The sequence below is a fragment of the Colossoma macropomum genome, unplaced genomic scaffold (assembly GCF_904425465.1).
Source record: "Colossoma macropomum unplaced genomic scaffold, Colossoma_macropomum, whole genome shotgun sequence".
NCBI classification, from domain to species: Eukaryota; Metazoa; Chordata; class Actinopteri; order Characiformes; family Serrasalmidae; genus Colossoma; species Colossoma macropomum.
The window spans coordinates 27,040,720-27,056,989 of NW_023494805.1; the positions used below are offsets into that span (position 1 = coordinate 27,040,720).

The 16,270-nt window shown below is 38.9% G+C and overlaps 1 protein-coding gene across 2 annotated transcripts in view; it reads right to left on the minus strand.

The window, feature by feature from the left end:
• Positions 1-16,270, minus strand: part of kdm6ba (lysine (K)-specific demethylase 6B, a) — a 105,149-nt gene that overhangs the window by 79,517 nt on the left and 9,362 nt on the right. The window lies entirely within an intron of this gene.

The following is a 16,270-nucleotide window of genomic DNA, read 5'->3' on the forward strand; positions in this document are numbered from 1 at the left end:
CCATGCTTTTCCAGCTGGTAAAAACAGCTCACCAGACACTTTCTCCCACTCTCCCATGACAGATTTGTGAAACGTCCCACTGTTTGGTGAGTGTTTGTCATGTTCCGACCATAAATGATAGTTTAAAACATCAATTAACCACCCAGGAGCAAAAATCAGCCTTCAAACTTGAAAGAAATAATGACTTGACATGTATCGATATCGAACAATATGAATTTTGTTTATCGTGATAACATTTTTGGCCATATCGTCCAGCTCTAGTGCTGAGGTAAAACTAGTTCAGATTTCTCACAATTGCTGCCCCACCATTCACCACCACACTGGTTTGTCTGCATGATATAAATGAAAATCTGGATACATGAGCGGGTTGAGAGGTGTTTTTGGGCATGTATTTATGGAGAGGAGTTTCAACAGTCTATGTCCAGTGCTTGTTAGCAATGTTAGCCTAGCATCTTCTGTTGTAAACTAAAGAAGCAAACTTCAGACACTGAACATGTCCTGGCTGATTCTTTGTATCTGGGGTAAGAGATAAATCAAGTTAATTACATTCTTTGCTGAACTATTTCTTTAATTCCTCCTCTAAGCGCACTCCGTTCAGTGCTAGAGCAATAATCAAGACTACAAATTTGTACAGTATCTACAATGTCTACAGTATTTAAATGCGACTTTTTTCCATTATCTTTCAGTGCTACTAGAATACAATTTCTATAAATGCTATAGCCAGAGATGCTCAGGTCCACTCCAGGAGAGAATTTAGTTCTAACCACAGTGTGCCACATCTGATTCAAATCACTGTCTTTAGAAGAAATTGCATACTAGAAGCAGGTGTGTCAGATTTCCAGGATGAGGGCTGGATATCCAACCTTATTCACATACAGGGAGCATATGCATTTTCATATTGATTGAACCAATCAATCAAACCACATATATCAGCTTATCTGTCAGTGCTGAAAAACAGCACATAACAACCAGATACGCACACAGTCAGTATTATGTTAATGCGTGTGTTTTTATTCTTTCTGTATAGAGAGATGATGTTGCTATTAGCAGAGACAGACTCAGGAGGAGGAAATCCCATAAGAACTGAAGAGCTATCTACTGCAATACACAGAGAATGAGAGAGAGGAGAGAGAGAGAGAGAGAGAGATGATATTGAATACTGAGAATTCAGGCTACAGGTTTGCTTGTCTTAAAGTAAGTACAGGTGCAGAACATATCAACAGCCAATATTTGTTATAATTTTTACTATTGATCTTATATTACCTATCTACAGTGGACAACTACAACTGATAATTTAGTGCTGTACTTTTAGCTTAAAGATCCACTGACACACATGGAGTCATTACTGAATAGACTTTCTGTTCTTTTTAAAGAACAAACAACTCACTCCCTGAAATGGACAGTCTGGTGGATAACACCACCACTCCACATAAAGAAGACTAGGGGTTTGATTTCCTGTCCAGGCAGGAATGCTACAGCTACACAATTAAGATTATACATAGTACACACCCTGCTATTGCAATAAGGCCCAAAGCATACTTCACGCAAGCATGCAAACGCAAATGCTTCAAGCCCCACAAACAGGGTTTTGCATGTTTTTGTATTCTAAAACGTGTCACATGTCAATTCAAAATATAATGCAAGCACAAGCTGCATTCTGAGCATTGAAGCACAGACTGCTACAGCAACAGCCAAGCTGCTTTGTACTGCCATTGTGTTTCCGACCCGTCAATTGTCCTAATCACAGCAGACCAGCAGCTGGAAGAATCTTGTTCGTATAAACTTTCTGTTCTTTTTAAAGATCTTTTATCACCTCTTCATTCCAACAGAACAAGTAAAGCAACGCATAATCCTCTACTGTCGACATGTTTAGTTGTTGTGTCTGCTGAAATAGTAGATTTCATTCACAGATACTTAGATTTGTTCTCTACTGCCTCCTTGAGTGTTTTAACAGTATAGTAATGTAAGAATGCATGTTGAGTTTGTACAGAGGGAGCCTGCGTTTGCAATGCGCTGGACAGGCATTGTCATTTCTCTTCACATATTAGTATGTTTCTGGACTAAGAATGCCTGACATTACATTGCATTGCATTCAGCTAACACTGTACCTTGCTCCAGATGAGAACACCTACTAAATGAAGTATAATGCTTACATTAAACAATGTAAATGTTTACAATAAATGTCTGACAATGCACGTCATATAAGCATCAAGTTTGCACTTGTTTTAAATTGCAAAAATGTATCAACTTTTTTATGAAAAACTATCTGTTATTGGCATCAATATCAGACACAACAAGGTGTTAAATATCAATTATTATCAGTCCACAAATTCCATACTGGCACCATTAAAAGTAAGCATGACGTTCTCATTGTCCAATTATGTTCCAATAGTGAGCATAAACTCTGCATTAGTATTGTATTTCCAGGAACTGAAGACTTGCAGCGTTCTTGCTGGTGCTGTTTACTCTAATATGAAATATGTGACTGTAGACTGGGTGCTTGTGTGCGTTTGTACGCCGGTGTTTGTGTGGCCTCTGGGGAGGATTGTATTTAAGGACACAGGCTGAAAGAGGGGAACCAGGGCTCTGGAGAATGAGTGAGGGGCCTTCGCCTACGTGACACCCCGCGCATACCCAACACACGCGCACACACACACACACACACACACACACACACACACACACACACACACACACACACACACACACACACAAACCTAATCCAGCCTCACAGTCACTTGAAATCTCTAACACATACAGCACTCAGTGATGGAACCTTCCCTGTACACATATCGCGCACCCTTGCACAACCAACAAAAAGCGCACCTTGCAGCGCACACACAATCTTGGAGACATGTGTGCACCAAAGCACAGCATAAAATATTCAGTGAATTTTTCAGCATGTGCTCTTTCCCCCACTGCACGTGTAGAAGTGCAAAAAAGGAGAGACAGGAAAGAGAAGGAGTGAGGGAGGGGGAGACGGAGTCAATGAGGGCAATGAGAGAGAGAGAGAGAGAGAGAGAGAGAGAGAGAGAGAGAGACCAGCTGACTCCTTTCCAAGAAACTCCTCTTAGCAACAGCCCCGGCTCAGTCTGTGCCCTATTGGCCAGCTGACAGCACGCATCACCAGTCCATGCAGGACCCTCCGCCAATCAGATGGCTGCACAGCTTCAGGGGGAGCTGGGCTTTTTGGATTACATGTTCGCCATGGCAACTGAAGTCTGCTCCTGGCCTAGAGGTGGCCTGTGAAGAAAACATACAGGCACATGTGTGTATACACACACACACACACACACAGCTAAACCTGGAACTTCTTTTTAGAGGCCCTGTTTGAAAACACACACACACACACACACACACACACACACACACATATGCATGCACATACATGAATACACCCTCCTGCAAGGAGCTGCATACTTAAACGTGGGACCTTTTTAGAGGCTTCATTCCAGAACACACTCAAATACAAGAGTATATAAACACACACACACACACACACACACACACACAATATTGCAAGTATATGTATTGGGGCGTAACAGTGCACAATGATATGTAATACTGCAATGCAAAAGTGTGCCAGTTTGGCATAATGACATCGGAATATATTGGTATTGACAGATTTTTGCTTAAAAAAAATAAATAAATTTAAAAAATCAGCATTGGACCAAGGCCTAACAATTACTCATCTTTATATATATATATATATATATATATATGTATATATTTATTCATCTTTATTTAAATAAGCTCAACTTTTCAAATCACAAAAGCTAGAGTTTTAATTATATACCGAAAATGCAAACATTAACATATTAGTATGAAACGTCCAATGATACAATCAGATTTGTCAAGAAGCGTCCCATCCTTCTTTATATTTTATCTTACAGAAGTTACCTAACGCATCTATTCACTGTTTTTGTCTTTGCTAAGATAGAAATAAAGTAACAGTTAGCTGCAGTGTAAAGTGAGTCCTTACCTGGCAAATTACATCATGTTTTTTTCACTTTACGCTGCTGCTAACTGTTACTAGGTTTCTATTTTAGCTCATACAAAAAACCAAAAAAGGATACGTTAGATAACACTGCACATTCAGATTTTCTTTATTTTGTAAAAGTGTTGTACAAAAGCAATACAACACTCAAGGTTGTGTGTTATCGTGAATAACACGACTGAATCACAGCCGCGATGTTATTTGTGATAAGACGTTCCCTGTCTTGTTCTATTAAATGTCTCTTTTTGAGCCACTCCTTGTTTTTACTGTATTATAATGCATTAAACTGAGACAGTAAAATATCAAAATGAATTAGAAATTCTGGGAATCGGTACAGCCCTAACACACACACACACACACACACACACACACACACACACATTCCTGTAAGAAGATGCATAGTTAAACCTGGGGCCTGTGTTCAAGAACAGACACACACAAAAACGCAGAAAGACAGAAACACACACATGCACTTACATTCCAGCCTCAAAAGCAAGGCCGTGTAATGTCAGTGAGAACTGGGCTACAGCACACATTGCTCTGCTCAAACAAATACTCAAATTAAGCTAAAGAGTCTCACAGTGACCAGATCTAAGGTTTATCCCTAAGCCCCGTAAACTGGAACATCACATCTGTGCATAAACATGACCAAGTTGTTGATTTCCACTTCTGAGCCTCGCATTTACAGAGCCTTAAAGACCCAGCGGAGCATACAGGCGCATAATTCCACGCTTTATTAATAAGAATATAACATGTACTAATGAAAACACTGATGTTATATGTGCTGTAGAATTTCAGCACAGTGATCATGTTTAGAGCCTGATAAGGATGGATTGGGACAGTGTTGCATCAGAAATTACAGTGCTGTTACAGTCTGGAGAGATGCACACTGAACGTACATAATCTTCTCATCCAAACAGCCAACGCTGTCAATAAGCAAGTGTGGCAATTATCTTTTCACTTCATTTAGTGTCTCAGGTTGGATTTTTTACACACACACACACACACACACACACACACACACACACACACACACAGGGGTAATAATGTACAGAGAAGATGTGAACAGCAAAGAGACTGTGAAAATCTCTTGTAAGGGTTTTAGCCTTAAGCCTGTTACAGACTCTTATCTGAGAGAAACATGAATAGGTGCAGATATCAATTCAAAAACTAAGAGAGAGAGAGAGAGAGAGAGAGAGAGAAAAGACAGAAAGAAAGAGAGGGAAAAGAGAAAAGAGAGACAAAAAGAGAGACAGAAAGAGGCAAAGAGATAGGGTAGAGAGAGTTCTTTGTTCTCGGTGTAGGAGTGGAGATGAGTAGCAGTATCTCAGTGTTTCTTGATGCTGCTGGAGAAAACAAAGCCACTTTAGAATAGACTCCTCAAATCACACCAAACAAACCACTCTGACTCCACACTCATGTGAAGAAGTGTGTGTGTGTGTGTGTGTGTCTGTTTGCGCATGGAAGTGACCCATCTATCACAATCCAACACGCTGTCTACACAAGATAGTGTAGACAAAGACAAAGATGTGTGCATGTGCGTGTGTGTGTCTCTATTCATATCAAGCCATTTTAAGGCCATCAAAATTAACAGCAGGTAATTAAAAGTAATGACAGCATTTCCTTTGAGCTTTGGGCCACTAGCTCACTCTCAGTAGCTAATTAACTTCTACATTAATTACCTCTTAATATGGAGTTAGATCACATACGGGTGCTGGTCTTTTTGTAGGAACTCTAACGGAAGGCAGCCTGGGTGATATATTTGTAGAAGAGCATATGGATGTAATTGATAGAGATAAGTGATTTCACTTTAACAGACTCGCATGCGCATGCAGGCACATGTCCACAAATAGAGGCAGGTAGGGACGATATTTCTGATACATGTATTTAAAATACAAAAACAGTGACGTTCTGATACAATACACTGGACTGGTATCAGCACTGACCTAATTCAATGGATCAAATATTGGTCAGACATACTGGTCCACATTCAATACTGTTTCTCGTTCTCACAGTAGTCGTTATAAAAACACAACAGTCCAATTTTACGAGACTTCTAGAATAGGGATGCCCAAATTTTGTCTTGGTGGCAAAAGTGCAATGTTTGTGGTGGGCCAAAAAGACAAAATAAAAGTAGCTAGGCTTCAAACTAGGCTTTAAAATGTCCCATATTACATTACACTATGTTACTAAAACACCTGAACAACAAATAAGAACATTTAACAGGAAAACAAGAAACAAATAAGTTATAAATAGTATAAAAGTATCTTTGTTCATCATTGGGTGGTTTGAGTGGGGTTAGGATTTCGCGGGTCTAATCAAACATCTTCACAGGCCAATTTTGACTTGCGGGCTCCACTTTGGGCACATTTTGCACAATCTAAGTAAGAATGTTGGTGAATGACTGCCCCCTTTATGGTGAATTAGTCTCTACATTTATGTTTATGCACTTCACTTCGACAAAAAAGCATTACCTTATCAGGATCTGTCTGAAATTCCTATCAAAATACTTTATAAATATATATATATACACTTTATAAATATATATATATATATAAATATACTTTAAAATAGTTGTTTTATGGCAGTTAATCATCAGCTAAAATTTCATGATCACGAAAGCGCCATCGCCCTGTGCCTATGTTCTGTGCATACGTCACAACTGTGACTCAAACTCAGATCATAAACAAAGAACTTAAAGTACCATTTCACTGAAATCCTGAATGTACTCACATCAACCCAGACACGTTTATTTCTTTAGTTTTGTACAAGAGTTACAAAACTAATGTAAATATCAATTAATGGAATCTTATACCACACCAGTTAGCACTGTGTCACAACAACTCGCCTCAAACCACTGAGTTGTTAAGTGATCCCAAGTAGACTTGCTTGTATGGTTTCTGACACTGTATGACCTTGTTATCTATAAAACTGGACAAAAAACAGCACATAGCCAGAACAGCAGTAACAGCCATCTAAAGGCCTGAAATTTGCCTATGCTTTGGTTCAAGTTTAAGTCTTGGCTAAATGATTACATTTGGAATAACGGGAAACATATAAACACCAATAGAAAAACAGCTGCAGTCAAAATTGATATTGATATTTTTGGTAGTACGGGTTCATCTAGTATACAGTTAAATATTCCTCCTAAGGAATGAGTTTTGTCCTAACTTTATAGCGTTATAATGATTAACTTACAATACACAATACTTTTCTCCGCTGTTGCTGGACCCAGAGAAGCTGACGCGTGGTTAGGGTCAGAGTTAAGCAATACAGATGTTAACATTTATATCTGCTCTGTTTTGACAGATTTTATTTTACAAAATAAGAATAGTTTATATTTACTTCATCCGTTAAATAAAAAAGTTATTTTTAAAAATTGAGGGACGTCCCAGAATAACAAACCACTGATAACTTACAAGAGTAGCTTTGTTAAGCGCCAAAAATAGTTTTATATTATAAATAAATAAATAAATAAAATAAAAACATTTTTAGTCACACCACCCACTACAAGTCAATATCTCTCCAAATACAGAGGGCAAACTGATTTTGCTCTTTGCTATTTGCCTGAGGGGTTACAAACATAGTGCACAGTGAGGCTGACTTATGATCCCTTACACACACACACACACACACACACACACACACACACACACACACACACACACCCCACATGGCAGTCAGAGATTCTAAATTCGAGTATGTATAAATGCTGTTATCACTGTACGGCTTTGTGGGTGTATGTTTCTCTATGGTAAGTGAAGGCATTTTTTAAGGTATAACTTACAGACAAGGCCCTGATTATACTGCGTCTCTCTCTCTCACTCTGAGACATGTCTAAATGGACGCTGATGTTTGGCTTTTGTATTAGGGTACAAAACATCCCAGACGGGCCCCTTTGCTGCACCCCCAAACACACACTCCCCCATACACACACTGCTTAAGAAGGCTTATTACCAGAGTGACGTCGCACTCCCCCACTGATCAGTTATTCAACTCACAGACTAACCTGAGGTTAATGAGTTCTTATGGAGAAAGAGAGAGAGAAAGGAGGAGAGAGAGAGGAATGGCAGGTCATGATTGATTTCACCCAGCAAAGCAGCATCTGGGTAATGTCTGCCTGCACAGGGGTGAGGCAGGGGACAGAGTGTGTGTACGTGCGTATGCGTGTGTGCGCAGTGTGTGTATAAGAGAGAGAATGCAGAGTGTGTAATTACTGTGTCAGGCTGTTCAGTGTTTGTCCACACAACCTAAACACCCCGTGGATCTTGGCAGTGGCGGCGGGACGCTGCTAGATCCTCCAGTGTGTTTGTATATGCTGTGGACGCTCTTTCACATACACACTTCACATCCAACCCCAGTTTATGTACCCTCTCTCCATATTCATCCCCTCTCTCCCTGCTAGGGCCCCTCACACACAAAAGCCTGGTGCAACAAAGAGCTGAGGGCAATGACCCAAACCAGAGAGAGAGAGAGAGAGAGAGAGAGAGAGAGAGAGAGAGAGAGAGAGAGATTAGCCCATCCTTTTGCTGAAAAGGGGGAGGGGACATGATAAAGCTGGATGTTTAGCTTTTTATAACCTCGTTTTTGCCATTTTTCCCAAAAGAATGCTAATAATATAAGCGTAAGCACACAGCAAACATGGAACTCAATGAAATTGTACGAATTTTTCACACTGCATATTGTTGCTAAACCATTCTTACTTTGTAAGAGGTAAGGTTTATTCTTATCACATGTAATGTCTCTGCACACACAGCACTCATCCATATGGTTAACTGGAGTTTTTGGAGGGACTTTCCAGCCATGCTAACTTATGTTACATCCAGGGGCTAAAGACACCATCACCTCCTATTTTGGGCTCCGCCTTCAAAACGTTTTGGATTTGTTTAGAAATTTCACTTTTTTCCTACCCTAATAATGCTATGTTCCGACTTACATTTAGCCCAAAATTTCCTCATGCTTGCCCTCAGGTGGTCTGTTTAAGAGACCACCTCTAGCCCTGTGAGACTGTCACACTGCCCACCCCATTAAAAAATCAGTCATCATACAACTCACTATTCAGGCCTGCATCATAAGTAGGATTGCAACGGTTTGCGGACAAAGTTAATATGTGTTAATAACTAAATTACCACTACTTTTTTTAAGGCTGCACATCCTGCACATCAACCATCCAGGCTGAGCACTGCTGCTAGCATGTTGCTATGGTAGAATACATGATCGTGGCTCTCTGGTCAGAATACAGCTTTTAAATCAATATGTTCAAAAGCAGGACAGTGCTCATGGGAGAACTATGGACACACCAATGAGCAGCAGACTAACAAGAGCAATAGCAAACTAGAAGCTACAATTCCCTGTATGAATGATAGTATGGGTTAACATCAGAGTTGGAGCCATCAATTTACATATATACACACACATACACATATATCCACATACATATTGCATTCTTTGAAAATCATGTAATTCTCATCGTCAGATTAAAAAAAAACTGTTGAAATTCTAAAAGTATTAATTACATATATCAGTAAATTTTGTTGTACAGCGCCTCAGCACACAGACACAGGCACAGACACACACATGTACACTCACACACACGCCTATTTAACCCTCCCTTTCACCTCTTTTGTGACGGTTCATCTTCCTGTCACTTCACTAGGTGCCAGCTTGCACCTGTGCCCTCCTCCTGCTGATCTCTCCACCCCCCCTCTCTCCATCCTTCGCTCTCTCTTATCTAACCTGAGCAGCCTCAGGCACAGCACACTTCCTCCTTGCATGAACACATATAAGCATACAATCAGCTCTGAAATGTGAAATAGTCTGAAATGTTATTCAAATTATTCCAATAGTGAAATACTCACACATTCATACGAACATCTGAGGATGGTCCCACATTGATCCCCAGATGTCCCCCCGAAAAAGTATTAACAGTGGGGTTCATTCAACTGCATTAAAGTGATGGTTCAGCCAAAAATCTAATTTATAAAATTTCACCCCTTACCTAAAATATAGGCACAGCCACTGAAATTGCATTGCTCAAATGTGTCTTTTATGGTTCAGGTCACTTAATTGTGATTCTCAAGAAAGTCCTTAGAAGAAATAACATTAAACAAAAAGGAGACATGAGACATGAATCTGGATGATATAAAATTATTATAGTTACTCTCAGTGTCAAAACTGAGAAAGCTCCTAGTATTGGATGAGAAACAGTTGAATTCCTGTCTTGAGTTTAGTTGCAGATAAAGATGAACATTACTATCTTTGCAAATCTGAGCGTAATGTGAGACTTTATTGAGATCTCTAGTAAAAATTCAAGAGGAGACACATAATTGGGGTCTTTTTCTCAGGAGAAATATGTGAGCAGCAGGAGACTCAGCAAAGTCTCCTGTGTCTTTCCATCTGATCTGTTATCTAAGAGAAAGCAGAGAGATGTTAAGGAGATCTCTTATTAATTTTTTTTTCTTTGCACTGAAGCTACAAGGCTAATATGGCTAACGAGTCATACAAGCTTATACTCCAATAACTTGCAACAACAGTCTCTGAATTTTGTCTGTTTTTATCCATTTTTATGAACAACAGCACATCATACAATTTCAGAAACCACATAAGCAAGTCAAATTTCTATTTCTCAACATAGTTTAAGATGCGTGTGATGATTTGACCTCTTTCAGTAGGCCACCCAGTGGCCATTCTGATGGCAGAATGGAAATCAATTATGACATTTTAATTGATATAATCAAATAAAATGTTTGTTCTCTGTAACTCAGTCATCAGCTTAACTAGGAGACTGTTGGCTCTCTGTCAGTGCAAACTGTGACTGTGTTGAGCTGCTAGTGAGCAATACGGGGTGAAAGGCGAGGGGTGAGAACCCCCTGCTGTGAAAACAACTCACACCTGTCCACAAAGACAGTCATGCCATATAAAATGGACAGCACAACTGCAAAATAGTGTACAAATGCCACATAAAAAAATAACACTTCAACACAAAAACCACTTTCGGATATGTTGGCTAGCTTGCTTACCTATGAAGATGTAAAGCTGTGCTAGGTTGCTGGTTATAAGCTTCCATTACTTGTTAACTACATCGGGGTTGTAGCTCTACTGCAAAACTAATGGGAGCAAACTTCAGGCACCGCGCCGTGTCTCAGCTGATCGATAATATATAAAGGGGAAGTCTGTGTAAATTAGATTTTTTACTAAACTAATGCTTTCAGGAAACTAATTACCTTAACGCAGTTGTATAACATGACCACTAACGTGAGTGAAGCCAATTAGCTTTCTGCAACCATTTAGGTGTTTCAAATGTTTAGCATTAAGTCACTGGGTCGACCCACACTGCTCCACAAACTGTCTTATATAATCCACCTTGCACTGTAGATTCACACCGTTAGTCATACATGTTGTTTTCCTGTACCTCTGACTGCACCTTGTGCTTTTATCGCATCTCTCAAGCACCCTCCTGCTTCACCAATGATGATCTGTCTCTGTCTCTCACACACACACACTCACAAACACACGCAGAGCAGGTGGGCTAAGTGGATGAATCCATCCTTCCTCTGTTCCTTCCCTACCCTCCACTCTCCTCCCTCAGTGACGTAATGTTCTCTCTCCTCGCTGTGAGGAGGAGTGTGAGGGACACACTCTTCCTCCTCTCTTCCTGTTCCTCCTCCTCTCCTCCCACGGCCTCCTACGGCTGACTCAGCTAACAGCTCTTTGTCCTGCAGCTCTTTCAATTCAGCTCAATAGAGCTGTGTGCTGTCGCAGCATTTCCAGCATTTCTCAATGAAGAAAAGCAGTGGTGAAAATTAAAGCAATGGTAATGATTTATAATGAAACAATTAGGGCTGTCAAAGTTAACATGGTAATAACAATCGCATAGGAGCTGTCTGTGAACCAGTGACTGTATATGGGACATTCAGTCACGTGCATAAATATTTGGATGTTGACAAAGTTATTTTAGCTGTCTACCACAGCATACTGGGGTTGAAATTAAGTGATTAGTATGAGCTCAAATTGTAGACTTTTCATTTTCATTTGAGAGCTTTTACATCCAAATTAGGTGAACGGTGTAGGAATTTTCCTGTTTCATACATCACCAGATGCTGGGTGTCTTACCTGCGGATGCTTGATTAGACTGAGGTCAGGCGACTGACTTGGCCATTGCAGAACATTCAACTTCTTTGCCTTAAAAAGTCTTGGGTTGCTTTGGTGTATGCTACGGGCAGATAATATAGCTATGTACACTTCAGGATTCACCCTGCTGCTTTTATCAGCAGTCACATCATTAATAAATACAAAGGATATAAAATTTAAATTATAAAATATAAAATTAAAAAATATTAAATTAATAAATATAAAGGATTGGTTGTCATACATGCCCACATTATAACACTACCTCCACCATGCTTTATAGATGACGTGTTATACTTTGGATCATGAGCTGTTCCTCTCCATACTCTTCTCTTCCCATCATTCTGGTACAAGTTGATTTTGTCTCATCTGTCCACAAGATGTTCAATTATTTAATTTTAACTCCAACACCCTGTTGTAGACAGCTAAAATAACAAACTTTTCAACATCCAAATGTTCATGGAAAATACATGTTTCTATCATACAAATATATGACGGTCCCATGGTAAAAAAAACCCAAAAAAACTAGGTATTCAGACTTTTGATATTTGCAAGGATTATGTCATCAAAATTTACACAGCTTTTTCTTCTGGGAGATTCACAAGATGATATTAGTGGTTAGTCTCAAACTCTAATCCCTAATATTAACTTAATAATACTTTAATTTTTTCCATTTTCTAGATCTTTTTGACTTCTTTTAAAGTTAAAAGATTTCCACTGATCATGAGTTTAATTTTCGAATAAAAAAAACTTTATTGCAAAAATGCTTAGATTAAATGAGTTTTAATCTATAGGCAGAGCCTTATTTTAGCCACAACCCTGCATTTTAGAGCAGGAAGTGAGACTGCATCCATGTCCCTCATGGCCACGTGATGAGCAGTTAGATCCCACTGTTTTGAAGTTTTAAAGTTTTAAAGTGTCCCAAAGTCTGAAAATCAGTGTCAAACAAATTGTCACTACCAAAACACACATTTTCAGCAATTAAGTAATTTTTTGTTTTAATAAAAATATGATTTTGTGTGTACGACTGTTCAAAGCTGTGTTTTGAACAGTTGTACGCACATTTTTGATTTATTCTCAATATTCGCAAAAATTCACTAAAACGATTTTAGTCTAAAGTCTAAGTCAGTAAAAAGTGTGTTTTCATCTCTAACTTTGAACCAATTCGGTAAAAAGATCCATACATAATCACTGGATGTCGATGAAAACAGGAAACTCTTTGGAAATTGTAAGATTTTTATGTTCATGTTCATGTTATTTATGTCGGTTATTAGGTGAAAGAAACGTTCTGGTGAAGATTAGGGTTTCACTCATATATCTTCAACAAAAGGCAATGCTGTTTAGGGTAAAATCTGAGCAAATAAACAAATGTGATTAACTACACAAGCTAATACGATAAATTACTTAATTAATTTCAACTGTTTTGGTAACCCAAGAAAAAACACATTTTAAATGTGATCTAACTTTACCTAGTTCACATGTAGGATTTTTTATGTAGTACACATTCAAGGCACACGCATTTGCATGTGTTTGTGTGTGAAGGTGACATCTAGTTGGCATTAAGAAGGAGCATAACTGGCAGGCTGTCACGGTGATTGATGTCTGTATTTATAGATGTGTGACGCCATGAACTTACCAGAAACATGACTATAACTCTCTCCCTCTCTCACAAAATGATTTCTTTCCACAAACATCTCATCAAGCCTCTAAATCCAATCTAAACAGGATCCAATCTACCTCAGATCTCTCTGGACCATGCTTACCATTCTGCAAAATACACACTTCAGTATGCCTGCAATTCATCATCATCATCATCATCATCTACCGCTTAGTCCAGATAGGCTCACGCTGCCTACAATTCAGTCAGTCTTAATACAATTCATTATCCGGGCCTGCATCATAAAAAGGGCTACAGCAGTTAGTTGACAAAATCAATTAGTTCTTGACAACATCAATTACTTATTTATTAATGCCACTGACCTCTTTAATGCCTTTAATGCGTTTTATCCTAGTTGGACCCCTCAAGTCAGCCGTAGTAGTGCAGACTGAAGCTCTGATGCTTGTACACTGTTGTCACAGAATCCGTGATTGTAGCCCTCTCATTCAAGTACAGCATTTAAATGGATTTTAAAGCAATGTCTTCAGCACTTGGCAGGCTGATGTTTTGTAGCACCATAAAAAAAGAAACTGCTGGTCAAACAGATGGAACTTTGAATCACGGTGGTGCTGCGACAACAGCAAACTAAGAAAACAGCAGCAGGCATAATGTTCATATCAGTCACTTAATTAAATGATAGCTGACAGATAAACTGATTATAGACTTAATTGTTAGCGGCAGCCTTAACGATGAGCTAACTCTCAATCATACATTCTTCTCCTTTATTCACTCACACTGTTTTCCTGTGGCTCTCAAATATAAAGGTGGGAGTAGAGAACACAAAATGTCTACCAATCCTGGCAGACGTTTTGGTATTTTCTGGCTCTAACTGACCTACTTCAGCACTGGAAGGGCTGGTTAATTAGCTGATTAATTGGATCAGGTGTGTTTGAGCAGAAAAACAACAAAATATACTATATAAATACTACAAAACCAGAGTTGGAAAGCCTGCTTTAGGGTGCTTTCACAGCTACCTTGATTAGTATAGACTAATCAAAGCCCATTTTGACAGGCGTGAACACTGGGTTGCGCATCAAACAACAGAATGGAAAAAATAGTAGGTCTCAGTCTGCTTTCAAGCAAACTCTAGTTCAGTTCGCTACTATTAAGAATATACTTTTACGATGGTCTGCACCAAACGAAGGAATTCAACACCATGGCATGTTTTCTTCTTCTTTTAACAGCACATCAGCGCTGTACTGTCTGCATAATCTGTCTGTTTGATTCTTTATAGATGCTCTTATCATTCTTAAATCACAAGCTGATTTTGATAGGTTAGAATAGGTATCAGCAATCTTCATGCATCCTAATAGGAAGGATCAAGAATGTGAGGAATGGATCTGGATCTAAACTGTGATCAGCTAAATAAAAGTTATGGCACTAATGGATCCAAATGTGAGAGTAAGAAAGTGCTTGTGTCTCCACAAATTTGTGACCAATCAAAGAACACTTGCATATATTATTTTACCTCAGCTGCTGCAATTTGAACTGAACTCATTGAAAAAGATATAGTGTCACAAAAGCCCAAACTCTGGCATGGACTTCGGCAAACAAACTAGGTGTGAAAACAGCCCAAAATGATGTCTGTGCAGGAGCAGGTGTGCGTACAGAAGTTCGTTTCACAAAGCGTATTTGTGTTTCTATGACACTGCTTCACCACTGCCCTTTTAATAGCAGTGCTACTACACAAGGTGTCTTCCTGTGTTCACTGGCTCGAAATCAAAGACACACACATGCTATACAGGCCACGTGTGACGAGAGAGAGCAACGGGTGTGGAGGTTGAAGAAGAGGACATTTCTGAGTTGAAATCTCTGTTCTGCACTGGTAGATTGTGTAGACTAAAACACAAAAACAGGACTATGCAGATGAGACTCATGCCTTTTTTTAAATATGTGATCTTACATCATTTTGTATTTTACGTTTTCTGTTTTTAGGCCTGCCATAAAGATTTCTGGATACATGGAATTGTTTTCTAAAGAATCTTAATCAAATCTTTGTAAAATTTACTAGTAAGACAATTCATCAGTGCCTATCATTGCTAGGCTTTTCATAATTATTATATGATCAGCTTATGTTTATTTAAGCTCTTATTCTACAGCTTTTCTCAAAATGATATGTTTACATCCCAACAGAATGTGAATTTGGTGTTTTCATCAGTTGGGAGGCAAATGCAGGTAAATAAAGGAAAGCAGAAAATGTAAGGGAAACCTGTCACGGGTCTTATGAAAGTCTAACATCTGACCAGTGCTCTGAAACATTCGGAGTGCAGCAGTGAGCAATGCTTGTTTATTTGAGCTTGTGTCTGACATCAGTTGGGAGCTAGTAAGTGTTGACAGATAGGAAACTAATCAGTTAGTCTGACCACTTCAGGCTTGTACTTTAATAGCTGAATACAAAGAAGAAAAAAGAAACAAACTGATAATTATATAATTTATATATTTATACAGAAACTAGTTGTCAGTTTACAAAATTTTAAAATTTGTAAAAA